Source organism: Artibeus jamaicensis, unplaced genomic scaffold (genome assembly GCF_021234435.1).
Source record: "Artibeus jamaicensis isolate MK-2021 breed Jamaican fruit bat unplaced genomic scaffold, CSHL_Jam_final contig_76, whole genome shotgun sequence".
NCBI classification, from domain to species: Eukaryota; Metazoa; Chordata; class Mammalia; order Chiroptera; family Phyllostomidae; genus Artibeus; species Artibeus jamaicensis.
The window spans coordinates 24,888,815-24,902,877 of record NW_026521954.1 but is presented as its reverse complement, the minus strand read 5'-3'; positions in this window follow the sequence as shown (position 1 = coordinate 24,902,877).

The window sequence follows — 14,063 nt, the reverse complement described above, 5'->3', positions numbered from 1 at the left end:
ACTGGGAAAGGAAAATCTCATGGGACGGGGCATCATTGCCATTTACTCCTAACACATTAACAGGGAAATAGCAATTTAATCATGCTCCCTCTAGCTTCTCCTCTTCCCCTCCCCCCAGCGGCCCCCTCCCCTTCCGTGTTCCTTTATAAATCTGAGCTCACAGTCCACTCTGTAGTCTTCTTAGAATTGCAACAGAAGTGGCCGGAGTTCTGACCAACAGCTTGGTGCTGGTCACACGGCTCTGTGTCACCAGGGCTGGGTGCTGAATCAGGGTGGCAGGCTCCCCCGCCCCACCCACCCGCACCTGCCTGCACTTCCACACCCCCACAGGCACTCGCACCCACACACACCGCCTCGTTGCCCCGTAGCTCCGAGCCCCTCCGTGCATCTGAGGGTCACTTACTCATCTCTGAAGGCACAGAAGCAATGCCTCTTAAGGGCCTTGCATGAGTCACCAAGTACATTTAGAAGTTCCATATGGGAAAAAGAACATCGAGGCTGTGAAGGCGACTCAGGCAGAAGGAGGACACCTGCCCGCACGGAGGAGAGCCACGGTCCTGAGGCCTCCCCCGTGTCCCCGTCGTCCCACTCTCTGTAGTCGTGAGTCATGTGTGGGGGCCCTTCACAGCCCACGGAACACGCTGAGAGACACGGAATGAGGTTTATTGTGAGGAACTGGCACACACGGTTGTGGAGGCTGAGGAGTCCCATGAGCTGCTCCCTCGAGCTGGGCCGGGACAGCGTGGCGGCGTCCCCCTGCCCGAAGGCCCCAGACACAGGGCTCGGTGTCAGACAGGAAAAGGTGGCTCGCCGGCCTCTGGCCTTTCCGTTCTTCCAGCGGTAAAGGGATGGTGTCCGCCTGCCTTGGAGGGAGGGGCAGGCTTAAATGCTAGTCTCTCTTGGAGGCGCCCCGACGCACTGAGAGATACGGCTTTGCCAGCCACCTGGGCAGGCACATTGCAAGAGGAGCCGCTTATGGGTTGGCCAACAGGCCACAGGGCTCCGTACCCAGAGCTGGACACAGGGGCGGCAGGGACGTTTGCCGAGTACGCTCCTGTACCCGGCACCCCAGGTGATTATGCTGTTACTGTTGTCCCATTTTTTTCCTCCCCTTTATTCCTCTCCACCGTGCACCCACCCTTCCCACCAGTATCCCCTCCCCTTAGTTCATGTCCATGGGTCATACATACAAGTTCTTTGGCTTCTCCATTTCTATACTATTCTTAACCTCCCCTGTCTGTTTTCTACCTACCATCTATGCTGCTTGTTCTCTGTACCTTTTCCCCCCTCTCTCCCTGCTGATAACCCTCCATATGATCTCCATTTCTGTGGTTCTGTTCCTGTTCTAGTTGTTTGCTTAGTTTGTGTTTGTTTTTTTAGGTTCAGTTGTTGATAGTTGTGAGTTTGTTGTTGTTTTATTGTTTATAGTTTTGATCTTTTTCTTAGATAAGTGTCTTTAACATTTCATAAAATAAGGGCTTGGTGATGATGAACTCCTTTAACTTGACCTTATCTGGGAAGCACTTTATCTGCCCTTTAATTCTAAATGAAAGCTTTGCTGGATAGATCAGTCTTGGATGTAGGTCTTTGGATTTCATGACTTGGAATGCCTCTTTCCAGGCCCTTCTGGCCTGTAAGGTCTCTTTTGGGAAATCAGGTGATAGTCTAATGGGTAACTATAGGTAACTGTCTCTTTTTCTCTTGCTGCTTTTAAGATTCTCTCCTTCTCTTTAATCTTGGGTAATGTAATTATGATGTGCCTTGGTGTGTTCCTCCTTGGGCCCAACTTCTTTGGAACTCTCTGAGCTTCCTGGACTTCCTGGAAGTGTATTTCCTTTGCCAGATTGGGGAAAGTTTTCCTTCATTATTTGTTCAAATAAGTTTTCCATTTCTTGCTCTTGCTCTTCTTATTCTGGCACCCTATGATTCAGATGTTGGAGCACTTGAAGTTGTCCTGGAGGTTCCTAAGCTTCTCCTCATTTTTTAAAATTATTTCTTCATTCTGTTCCAGTTGGATGTTTATTTCTTCCTTTTGTTCCAAATCATTGATTTGAGTCACGGTTTCCTTCCCATCACTGTTGGTTCCCCATACATTTTTCTATATTTCACTTTTCATAGCTTTCACTTCTTCCTCTACTTTTTGACCATACTCAACCAATTCTATGAGCATCCTGATTACCAATGTTTTGAACTCTGCATCTGATACATTGGCTATCTCTTTATTGCTTAGTTCTATTTTTGGAGCTTTGACCTGTTCTTTCATTTGGGCCTTTTTTTTTGGGGGGTGGGTCTCAGCAAGCCTGTTACGTGGTAAGGGATGGAGTCTTAGGTACTGGCCAGGGTGGGGCAACCTTTCCTTTCCTTTCCCTTTCTCTTCCTTCTTTCCTTCCTTTCTTATTTATTTATTTCCCCACATGGAACCCTGGGTTGTGCAGTCTGTCTCACTCCCCAGTTGTTCCTCCGGGTTTATCTGCATGCAAATGTGGGACCACCTGCTCCACCAGCCGCTGCCTTGCCATGAGTCCTTTCCACCTGGTTACCCATCTCCACCCCTCCTACCTGTGTGGGTGAGTGTTCCTTCTTTAACTCCTTGGTTGTCAGACTTCCATACAGTTCGATTTTCTGGCAGTTCTATTTTTTGGTTTAAAATTTGTTGTTCTTCTTCTTTTGGTTGTGCAAGGAGGCCAAGTATATCTGCCTATGCCTCCATCTTGACCAGAAGTTCTGAGTGCATCTCATAAAGTTCAGGGTGCGGGAGAAAGTGCCCACTGAACACCGACTACACACACCCTCAAAAGCCACCCTGGACGCCGCGGCAGAGAGGGAAACACTTCATCCCTGCCCTGGAGGGGCTTCTGGTTCAGACACTGGAAATGCTGGCCATGTGATAGAGAAGGGGGGTGGGCTGTCCACGGGGAAGCCACGCTGCCTGCAGGTTCCTGGGAGGGGAGAAATTAGCGCTGCCTGCGGTGGTCAGGGAAGGCTTCCTGGAGGAAGTGCTGGCTTAATTTTTTCCCTCTCCTCTTCCTCCTCCTCCTTTGTCTTCTTTTAAGAGACTTTATCTCCCAGGGCAGTTTTAGGTTCTCAGCAAAGCTGAGCGGGAGGTACAGAGTCCCCCATGACCCCCCCTCTGCAACAGGCATGGCCTCCCTCAATCACCATGCTTCCCCAGGTGGGGCGCTGGTCACGACCAGTGAATCCCCGTGCACATGTCTTGTCACCCAGAGCCCACAGCTTACAGTGGGCATCGCTCTTACTGCTGTGCATTCTGTGGGTTTGGACCACTGTAAAATGACACCCACCCACCATTCCCGTTTCGTATAGAGTGTGCCCCCAGATGCCCCCAGATGCCCCCTGCTCCGTCTGTTCAGCCTTCACCCTCCCCGACCCCTGGCCACCTCACCGTCTCCACAGTTTTGTCTTCTCCAGAGTGTCGGGTAGTTGGAGTCATGGAGGATGTAGCTTTCTCAGACTGGCTTCTGTCCGTTCGTGACATGTGTGTAAGGTTTCTCCACGTCTTCTCGGGGCTTGCTGTATGGTGGAACAGGGTTTATTTCTCCTCACCTACTGAAGCTCCTAAGAAGGGCCGCCCTCATATCTGAAAACCGAGCATGGACATCATACCTAAGTCTGGCTTAGGTGACCTGTGGACATCTCTGAGGGTCCCCCTGGCAGAGCCCTGTACCCTACAGGCTGTCGGGAAGGTCTGTGAGCTACCTATGGGGAGGTGGCCGGCCCTGCACCAGCACACAGTGGGGCGACTGGAGGCTGGTCCCCTCCACATCACACCAGAAATCACACCTCTGCTCCTGGGCGGCTCCTGAGACCCACTCGGCCCTGGGCGGCGGGTTGTCCCCAGGTTACAGGTGGGGAGTCAGAGGCTCCGAGAGGTGCGTAGGGGTGCGGCTCCCCCACCCCCTGAAGCGACGAGCTGTTGGTCCCCAGTTCCTATTGTCAGCTTGACAAAGCCCACAGGTGGTGGGAGAGGGAACTTCCTGTCACTTTAGCTGAAAACAATAGAGAAAACTCAGGCATATAGCACTTAGGACGAATGAGGAGCAGCTGAAAAGCAGCCGGTTGCATGCCTCCCCCAGACTTTGCCGACGCCCCCCGGCTCAGTGGCAGTGTGTTGAGGGGTGCAGACCCGTGTCCACGTGCAGACCAGCAGAGAAAGTGGGGGAGCGAAGCACTTGTGAAATTCGTGGGAGCAATTTGGACAGTTGTACAAAAGAGATATCGTTTTCGACATTTGTTAACGATATAAATTACCCAGAAATCTCACTGTGATCCTAGATAATTGTTTTCCTTGCATTTTGATACAATGAAAGCTGTCAGACTGGCTGCAACTTGTTTTGTGACATGGCAGGGACCTCGTGGACGAGAAAGGAGAAGGATCGTGGGGGTGAGGGGAGATCTGGGCCATGCTTTCGGGCTGCTCTGTGCGGGACATGGTCTGCTGCGTGAATTTGTTGAATCGGAAATTTTTTGGTGGCTATGCACAACTCAGCTTGCCTCTGAGAAGGGCCACCCTGGGTGCACATCTGCCCTTGGTCTGGTCTGTGGCAGCAGACAGAACCCGCCTGGAGACGCGCCGGGGCCCAGGTGTGTGCCACGCCGAGGGCAGCAGAGAGTTATTGCCAGAATTAGGTTCAGACTTGCCCGTGGAGGCCTGTGGAGGCCCTGGGGGCTGGGGGCAGCTGGGTTCAGACTGACGTTTGATTCGGTATGAAACGAGAGGCGGGGACAGGCCCTCCTGGAAGGAGGCTGGGGCTGCAGAGGCAGGAGGGTGAGGGCAGTCTGGGCACAGGCAGAAGTTTGGGGTGATGGGGGCCCACCAACAAGTGGGCCTGCTCGGCAGGGTGGCCACATGTGCATTGCCAAGGCGGGGAGTCCTGGTGCCGAATGACAGGGGCCAGGCTGAGGAGCCAGCCGGCCTTTTGAGCAGGGGTGGCCTGGTGAGGTTCTCTGAGACGACAGCCCACCACTGGGGCCCACACACAGCTTGAGGGCTCCGGTCAAGATCTCTGGGGCCAGGTGGAGAACTGGCTGAACCCCTGCGGTGGGCAGAGACACCCCCGCTCTTGTCCCCCTGGCGGAAACCCGCCCCTGCTGACCTGGGCCTGCTCTGCTGGCCGAGACCCTGGGCTCCACTCTAGGTAGCAGGTCCCTGGGAGCACGTGGGTCAGTGAGTGCTAAGCCCGCCCTGCCCCCAGGAGGCCAGGCAATGAGAATCTATCCAGCTCAGCTGCGAGACTCAGCACGGGCTGCTGCCCTTGGCCCCCAGGCGCACAGGATCCAGGCCCAGCCCCATGCTGACTCTGGGCTAGAGGGGCCAGGGATACCGTCACACCCTGGCCTGGCCCTCACTTTCCCCTTCTGTGAAATGGCCGGGCTGGCCCAGCTCAGTCCCTCCCTCTCCTGACACCTCTCCCCCAACTCTAGAACCCACTCAGTTTGGCACAGAGGTGACTGTGCCATTGCTTCCAGAACTCTGGGCCCCATTACAGTCCGGGCCTGCCTGCCAGCACCCCAGGTCCCCAGGGCCAGCCCTGGTCTCTCAAGTCCTCGGTGTCAGGAAGTGGAAAACATCTTCTCTGTAGAGACAGGAGCCTAGAGCTTGGGTCTGCTGCTTTGTTTCTTTATTTCTTTTCTAAATTGTTACTTATTGATAAGAGAGAGAACAATTTGTTGTACACTCACTGGTTGATTCCTGTATGTGCCCTGACTGGGGACTGAACCTGCAGCCTTGTTGCATCGGGGTGGTGCTCCAACCAAGTGAGCTGGGCAATTTCCTTGGAAAATTTGGGGGCACAGGACAGAAAGCTGCAAGAGAAGAGACCCATTTAGTCCCAAAACTGAACCTTGGATGGCATAGGTCCCTGCTGAGGCAGGTTCTCACTGGGAAAGCCAGGGCTCCTGCCCCAGGGGCCGCCTCCTTTGCAAGTGCAGATTTCTGATTAAACAGGCCTGTGAGGGGGTGGGGAGAGAGTGCTTGTATTGGGGGAGGTACAGGGTGAAGGGGGTGTGGTTGGGGAGGAGGACCGCTTTTTGACTCACTCCCAGCTCCATTCAAGCTCCTGGATGGCAAACCAAATAAATAATCACTTGGCTCTGGCGACCTCTAGTGGACAGGGTTTTAATAGCAACATTGAGGACAATTACAGGGATAGAGAACAGGGACAAATTCCCCCAAGTGGAGGTCTGTGCTCTTAGACTGTCACCTGCTTACAGATCACCTGGGGATGTTATGATGGCACAGAGTCTGCCTCCGTAGGTCTGGAGTGAGCACGAGGTTCCGCATTCATGACATGCTCCCAGGTGACATCCGTGAGGCTACACATGAGAACTTCCACCGGCCCGTTTCAGAGCAGGTGGCTGTGGGAGGAGCTTCCCAGTGCTGTGTCACCGCCCTGATGGCAGAGAAGCCCTGGACATGCTGCAGGCAAGGTGGGACTTTCACCGAGGACCTCGAAGAGCCAGCAGCCCCCCATCCACAGTAACATGACAGACAATACCACAGGCAGCCCCCGGCAATCGTACAGTTTTCACCTGCGTTGCCGTCACTTGGCCCAGTGGAGAACGAAAATGTTTTGTTCTCCCCGCTTCACCCGAAAGCAGGGTGAAGTTCAGTTAAAGGTGTTAATGCAAAGCTTTCTGCTGCAGACAGGTGATCCCTTAGACACAAACAACAGCAATGTGTAGCCATGTAAACTACACACTGTACAAGGATCTTTTGCCGTCCCAGTCTATGTCCTACAACAGATCACACCTTGTTGGTGTGCTGACTTGATGATAAAGCTGTGTCCTGCTTTTCTGCAAGTTCATGTATCAGGTCACCAAAGTTTACATTTGTAGCAACTCACTTTCAGTCGATAGAATGGAGAGCGGTGTCAGTGGCTCGGCTCGGCAAATGCAAGAGCAGAACGCAAGTCACCTTTGGTAAGTTTCCCTTTTGAGAATTTCTCTGCCGACGAGACTGGCATTGGAGCTCTGAAGAGTGTTTTGCAGATCGTGATAATGTTGGGATAAACTTCTGGTAATTCTGAAATGCAAACTGTGGCTCATCTAGAACTGACATTTGTGCAGAATATTCTTTCTGAAAAGATGTAACCCTTTAAACACAGCAGGCCCATGTCAGTCCGAACTCGGTTTTAAATGTAAATTCATACAATGGTATTTGCTTAAAGTCTGACATTTCTTTGATGTCTGTCCTGTATAACTCGGGGAGATCGTACAAGAAATCAAAAGTGACTTCATGATTGTGTACAGTCCAATGGTTCGTTCATGCATTCTTTCCCTCTGTCTAGAATTCCTGGGGAAACTTAATTTAAATATTGTCTGTCTGTTTTATAACTGGCTCATCAAAGCTTGACATAGAAATAGGATTTTCTTCCATCAAATGTGACCATGTGTGCATGTACTTTATATTTTTGAGCCTTTGGGTATTTGCAATGTTACAATACAAGATCTGGCACAGATAACACCCCTATGTTATCACCAAATCATAAGCATGCAATTCTGTAATATAACACTATCGCACTCAAGCACACCCCATGACATTTAGGTGAATGAAAACGATCGCAGCCATGTTATTTCCCTGCCAACCACGCTGGAACAGGCCTGCCTTCGGCCGGCCCGGCAGCTGGCCACACTGGAGGTGCTGGACGCACTGAGGGGCTCTAGAAGCTCCTGGACACTGTGCCGCCATGCCTGCCGGTGCACTTCTGGGTTGCGATCACTCACTGCCGATGTCCACTGCCTGGGCCCTGGCAGGTCCCGTCCTGGTGTGCATGAGTGACACTTAATACACAAACTGTGTGGCAGGGACGGGCCCCAGGGACCAAGGAACCCGAGGGTCTCCCACCATGGTTTAGGCACTCCCCCCACCGGAAGCCCTTCCTGTGTCCCAGGGTCCCTGCCCGCTGCCACCATCACCACCAGCACCCCAGGCCCACGAGTGCCCTGGCCTGTCCGAGGTGCCTGTGGCCAGGACAACTGCCTGGAGTGCTCCCCACCTTGCCTACACACACTGCCTCTGCTCACATGCATGTTCTGCTGTCCCACTGCACATTACAAAACACGAGCTCAGAATCAGACTTTCAGGTGGTGACAGCAGAATGTGAGCTTCCTTGGGGGGCTGGCCCTACGTGCCTGCAGAGGCCGCCGCCAGTGAAGCCAGCCTCGCAGCATCCTCGTCACCATTGACGGCCCTCACCTTGTGCCGGACACCGGTCTGTGACCCACCTCATCCTCCAGCAATCCGTGACGTCTGCTCCCGTCCCCATTACACAGACGGGGCAGCCGAGCACCCTGAGGTGCACAGCTGACCTGGGGCCACCCAGCCCATCAGTGGCAGTGTCTGGACACCCAGTCTGGCCCCAGAGCCCATGCTCCTAACAGCCCAGCTCTGCGTTCAGTCCTCATTCTGGCAGTGGGTGTGGCAGCCACCTGTGCCCCTCAGTCGTTAGTGTTTCCACCCAAGTTTCCCGTCTCCAGTGTGAAGACAAGAAGGAGCTCAGGCCCAGGACTCTGACCTGCCTGGTCATAAAGTCCGGCAGCAAACGTAAGGGAGCTGTGGTGAGGATAAAACGTTTAAATCGTGCCCCCGCGATCTGAGGGCAGCCCTGGACTTGCATGGTGGGCTGTGCGCAGTGGTGTGGACAGGACCCGGAGGAGGAGCTGTGTCTGGGCACTTGGCTGTCTGAGCAAAGGAGCAGCGCTTTGGGGCAGGCCCGGCCGTGCCCCAGGCATGTAAGATCGAGTCTGTTGTGCAAACACACACGGACACAATTTGTTTTCTCCTGGTCAGTGGCATATCTGAGGGTCCCATCCGCACGGCCTGGATCTTCCATCCCGCCTCCACCAAGAGAGCCACCTCCGCAGAAGTGACACTGGCACCCCCAGCAGATGTTCTGGGGCTCCGGTGGTGGGGGTTGGGGGTACGGCTCCAGGCTGCAGAGCTGGGGAGGGAGAGCAGGAGCGTTAACTGCAAGGAAAAAGCTGAGGGAGCCCAAGGGCTGTTTCCAAATACAAGCACCAACCACACAGGCTCTGGTCCCAGCACTGTTGGAGACCTACTAAGTGCTGGCCCAGGAGCGAGAACTCTGGGGATCACACGCAGCCTCATTCCCTGCTCACGTGCCACTGGGGACGCAGCGCTCCGAGAGGGGGCGAAGCCATGTCCCCTAATCCCAGATTCCCAGATGGCAGCCAGGGCTGGCTCCACACCTGGACGCGCTCAGCAACAGCTTCCCAATGCAGTGACCTGTGTGAGTAGGCCAGAGGGGACCTGTGGGGCAGAGACCGAGGGCAGCAGACAGGAGCTGAGGGACAGCACCCCTTTCTGGAACTTACTTAATGTCAGAGGCATTGATAATTTTGGAGCCAATGATCAATACATGTTTTCTGAAAGCTGGTTTCTTTCACATTAGACTGTCCAGGGACCATGTCCAGCACCTTCTGTCACACCTTCCGTGGGAAAGACAGTCACGTGGACACGCCTGGACAGTAAGCAACCCCCACAGCCCCCGCCATCTGCTCCTGGAGCTGCGCCTGTTGTAACCGCAGCAACTGGATTGGGTTTGCAGGCTAGGCAAGGGACTGGCGGGAGGCTTTATCTGAGAACACGCCCCCCATCTGCCTCCTGCGTCCAACTCTGCGAGACCCCCTTCCTCAGGAGCCCTCAAGCCTGGTCACCTCTCCCTGACGTCGCTCACACTTCGTAAGTGTAAAAACCCACACGGAAGTCACGCCAGGGCAACAGCTCTCAGTCAAGAGGACGGGGAGGGGCCAGGAGGCAGAGGAGGGCTGGGTTGTCCCCGTCTGTGGGGCAGCAGGGCGGGCTCCACACCTCCCACAGCCAGGACCCCTGGGCTCAAGGCTCCGTCCGCTCTGCGCCCAGAGGTGTGTGTCCCAGTCATGGCTTCATGGCGATGGTGAGTCCCTGGTGTCCCCCCTTCTGTGCAGCTGGGGTGCTGGGGTCCCGCACACCACATCATGTCGAGGTCATGGGGAGCAACCCAGGCAGACGGGACGGGGCAGCTGTCTAAGATGTGCACAGAACAGCACCCCGGGGGCACAGGGCTGCTGTCCCATCCGATGTGTGTGCCCATCAGGGTGTGTCCATCTGTCTGTCACTGGCACAGTGCTGGTGGCCGGCCAGTCACGCATCCGAGAGACCAAGGCAGGTCTGAGATCTTCCAGCCTCGTCAGTCAACAGCTGCCGCCCCAGGGCCCCCGGACCGCTCAGGGGCCCACCTCCAGTCCAGTCCCTTGGGGGTCAAGGCCTGGCCCAGGCGGGACAGCCGGGCAGCCAGGACCCTGTCCACGGTCATGGCCAGCTGGTGGTGTCTCAAGAGGTTCCCACTGTTAACTTAGTACCACCCTATTCACAGCTGCATAAAAAGCCCCCCCCCCCCAAGGGAGAGGCAGGAAGGTGGGAACAGGAAAACCTCTGGGAGGGGCGGGGCTGGGGTGCTGGGAGGGCGGAGGGGAGTGGTCCGGGCAGAATGTTTACTGGTGAATGGTGTCCACGCACTTTTCCTCACGGAGAAGGAAGGGTTTGCAGCAGGACTGCCCTTACCGGCCACAGGCCACGCCCTCCTCCCCCTGCGTCCCAAGACCTCTGCCTTCGCAGCCGCGGGACTCCCTTCTGGGCTGAGGAGTGTGTGACCGCCCTCCTGGGCCCAGCTGAGATGCCCCTGCTCTGTGGTGACCTTACAGAAGGCCCCCTCCCACAGGTGAGGAACTGCCTGCCACGCGCCCCTGTCTGGGAGGGCAGCCCCGCAGGGACGTGGCACCCGACAGCCTGGGGACCAGGGTCTGACCGCCCAACTGGAGCTCCAGGCCCTGGCGGTGCCCAGCTCAGGGCCTGGCCTCGGGGGCGCTGGATTCGGGGTTGCCAGTGCCACTGCTCAGCTCCATACCCCCGGCACAGGCACAGAGCCCGGCCACGTCGACCACGTGGGACTGTGCTCTGAGTGACGCGGGGTGGGGTGGGGTGGGGGGACCGCAGGCGGGAACAAACAAATAGCCAGGCCTTTCCTGGGTCTGGTTTCAGGGCCAGCGAGGACCTGGAAGGCGCATGCGCAGACTACAGGGGCGGAGCTTCCCGGACTGCGGGTTCACCTGAGTCCCTGAGGTGTAGGCTGCAGTGGGAAGGATCAGCACCATGTTCAGGTTCTCCAACTCCTTCTCCAGGACCAGCCCATAGGTCCTCAGGCTCACCAGCCCCACCTCCAGCCGTTGCTGCTGCTTCTGAAGGGAACGCACACCAAGGTGTGCACGCGGCCAGCCCTCCTTGGGGAGCGAGACATTCCAATGGATGAATGGATGAGTCAATCAACGCAGAAGTGAATAAATAAGTAAATAAATAGGTACTGGTAAGTAAGAAAATAAGTAAATGGCCCTGGCTGGTGTGGTTCAGTGGGCTGAGCACTGGCTTGCGAACAGAAAGGTTGCTGGTTCGAGTCCCAGTCAGGGCAGGTGCCTGGGGTGTGGGCCAGGTCCTCAGTTGGGGTTGTGTGAGAGGCAATCAATCAATGTTTCTCTCATTCTCTCTCCTTTCTCCTCTCTCTAAAATATAAATAAAATATTAGAAAAAGAAAGTAAGTGAATAAATACATGTAAAAGTAAATAAGTAAATAGAGAAGTAATTAAGTACAAAGTAGATAAGGAAGAAAGAATTAAATGGGTGAATGAGTGAATGAGTTGACAGTTAACCAGAGAGGGTCTCACAGCAGCTCCTGTGGGGCCCATGCGGAACCAGAACATCCCCTATTTCTCCTCCCTCCGGGAAGAGTCCCCACTTGTTAAAATCCTGCTGCTTCACTCAGGGCCCTTTCCAAGGCTCAGTGTGTCTCCTTCATTCCCCAGTGGGGTGTCCCTGCCTTGTTTTATAGGCCTGGGAGGCAAGGTTTGGGGAGGGAGCTGGGCCTGATTTCCCAGCTGGCCCCGCTGTGAAAATCAGGGAAGACAGAGGCTGGGCAGCCCCCGGACGAGGGGTATGTGTGCGGGGAGTGGGCTCCCGGCCACAGAGAAAGGGTGCCGCGTGCCAAGCCTCGGACCCTCCCCACTTCCCTGAGAGGTGGGCATAGCTGCTTCCTCTGAAGACATGGACTGGGAGCTCACTGAGCCGCCTTGCTAACAAGGCCACAGACAATAAGAGGTACACCCCCCCCCCAGCTGACAGAGGAACACTGACCAGGCCCCAGAGGGCAGAGCTTGTGCTCAAACCTGAGAGCCTGTGCTCCCAGGGCTCCAGGGGCCCTGCCCCTTTCCAGGACCCTCAGAGGGCTCGCCATCATTAAGTCGGCATGGTACCCCTGGGAATCCCTCCCAGGGGGCCACCAGGTGGGACGAGTGGGAAGACAGGACACGGCATCCCGCTCAGTGTTACTGTAAAGATGGGGTGTGACTGAAACGCCCCGCAGTGGGGACACGCAGCCAGTTCTGGTCCCTATGGTGAGAGGAATCATGTCTGTCCCCGTCTCTGTCCCTTCCTTCCTGCTGTCGCTGCCAAGACAGACACACTTTTTAGGGGACTATCCAGATACATAAACATTGCAAGTGATATACAAACACACGTACTTACATAAGTGGACAGAGTTAGATATTTATGAAAAACAAGACTAGGAATTGCCACGCTGAGATGTCAACAGTGTGTCTCTGATTACCAACTGGGTTTCAGTTTCCTTCACGGACTCTTCTGAAATGTCAAAACACTCTTCAATAAATGCACAGTAAGGTAATTTTATGGCCAGAGTAACAACATTTACAATTGTGACTTCATGCATGGTTTTGCCTCATTTTCTTCTCTTTACTTTCAGGAAAACACACGGCATCTCCCTTGACCGTGGTGTCACAGGTGGGCACAGGTTCTTGGTGAGCAGGACGAAGAATTGAACCGAAAACGCAGAATGTATAGCAGAGAACATGGGAGCAGGCCATCTCCAAGCAGAGACTGACCTCGAGGGCTGGAGGGACTTTGTTCTTATAGGGCAGACCCTTCCTGGCTAGTTTCGACAGGCTTTTACTGTGACAAGCAGTTGTAAAGCTACTGCACGTGTGGTCTCCCATGGTTTTCCCGGATTGGCCACCAGGGAAGGGGGTCCCCCTGTACTAGGTTCGCCTTTCCCATGGCCAGAGAATTATAGCTCTCCATGTCAGAGATTGGTGAAAAGGAAAGGAATTATTTATTCAAGTTATGCAGACTTAAGAGTAAGGACAATGTCTTCATCAAAATCCCAAAGTCCCATAAGATACCCACAAACACACACGGTCCTTCCTTCCCCCCTTGCCCTGTCCAGGGTACAGTATCTCAGGAAAAGAGATAGAAAAGCCGCGAGGCGATTCTCTGCCAAAGCCGCGTGATTCTTCTCATGGCTGTGGTGGGCGGGGTCCCCACTCTGGCCAAAGCCATGTGGTTCTCCCTCACCAAGGCCGCGGGGGTCCCCAGTCTGCCAAAAGTGTGTGGCTCTCTTTGCTAAAGCTACATGGTGGTTCTCTGTCACGTGGCTGTGGAAGTCCCCACTCTGGCCAAAAGCGTGTGGTTCTCTCTTCAGTGGCCACTACATCTGGGTTTAAATCCCCGAGCCAGTTCTCCTCTGCAGCCCCGTTTCCGACTGCTCCCACAATCAGCTAGACATGCCAGCACTCCTGTATCCTTCCAGGTTTACTGGGCTGCCACTGTGGGTCTGGGCAGGTGTGGCCCTGTGGCATGGAGCCAGTCATCTCCAAGCCCTCAAGCAGGCACTTAACTGGGGGTGGGGGAATTGCCTCCCAGTTACATCTTGGGTGGAAGTCACTCCCTTCTCCCTGGCTCAAAGCATGGCCGCAGCCATTTAGCATATCTATGGAACCAGTTAAAGGTTACAGATGTGTTAAATAACCGAGGTTGTCTGCAAAACTGTTGCCATGCAAAACAACTCCATGGCCCTGCTCCATGTATCCCACTCCCCGGCTCAGACTGGTGGGGTGAGGACATCCCATACTTTTAATATTTCCCGGACACCCTGAGTTCTGGACCCCATCACAAATCCTTCTTTTGGGGGCCCCCCGGCTGC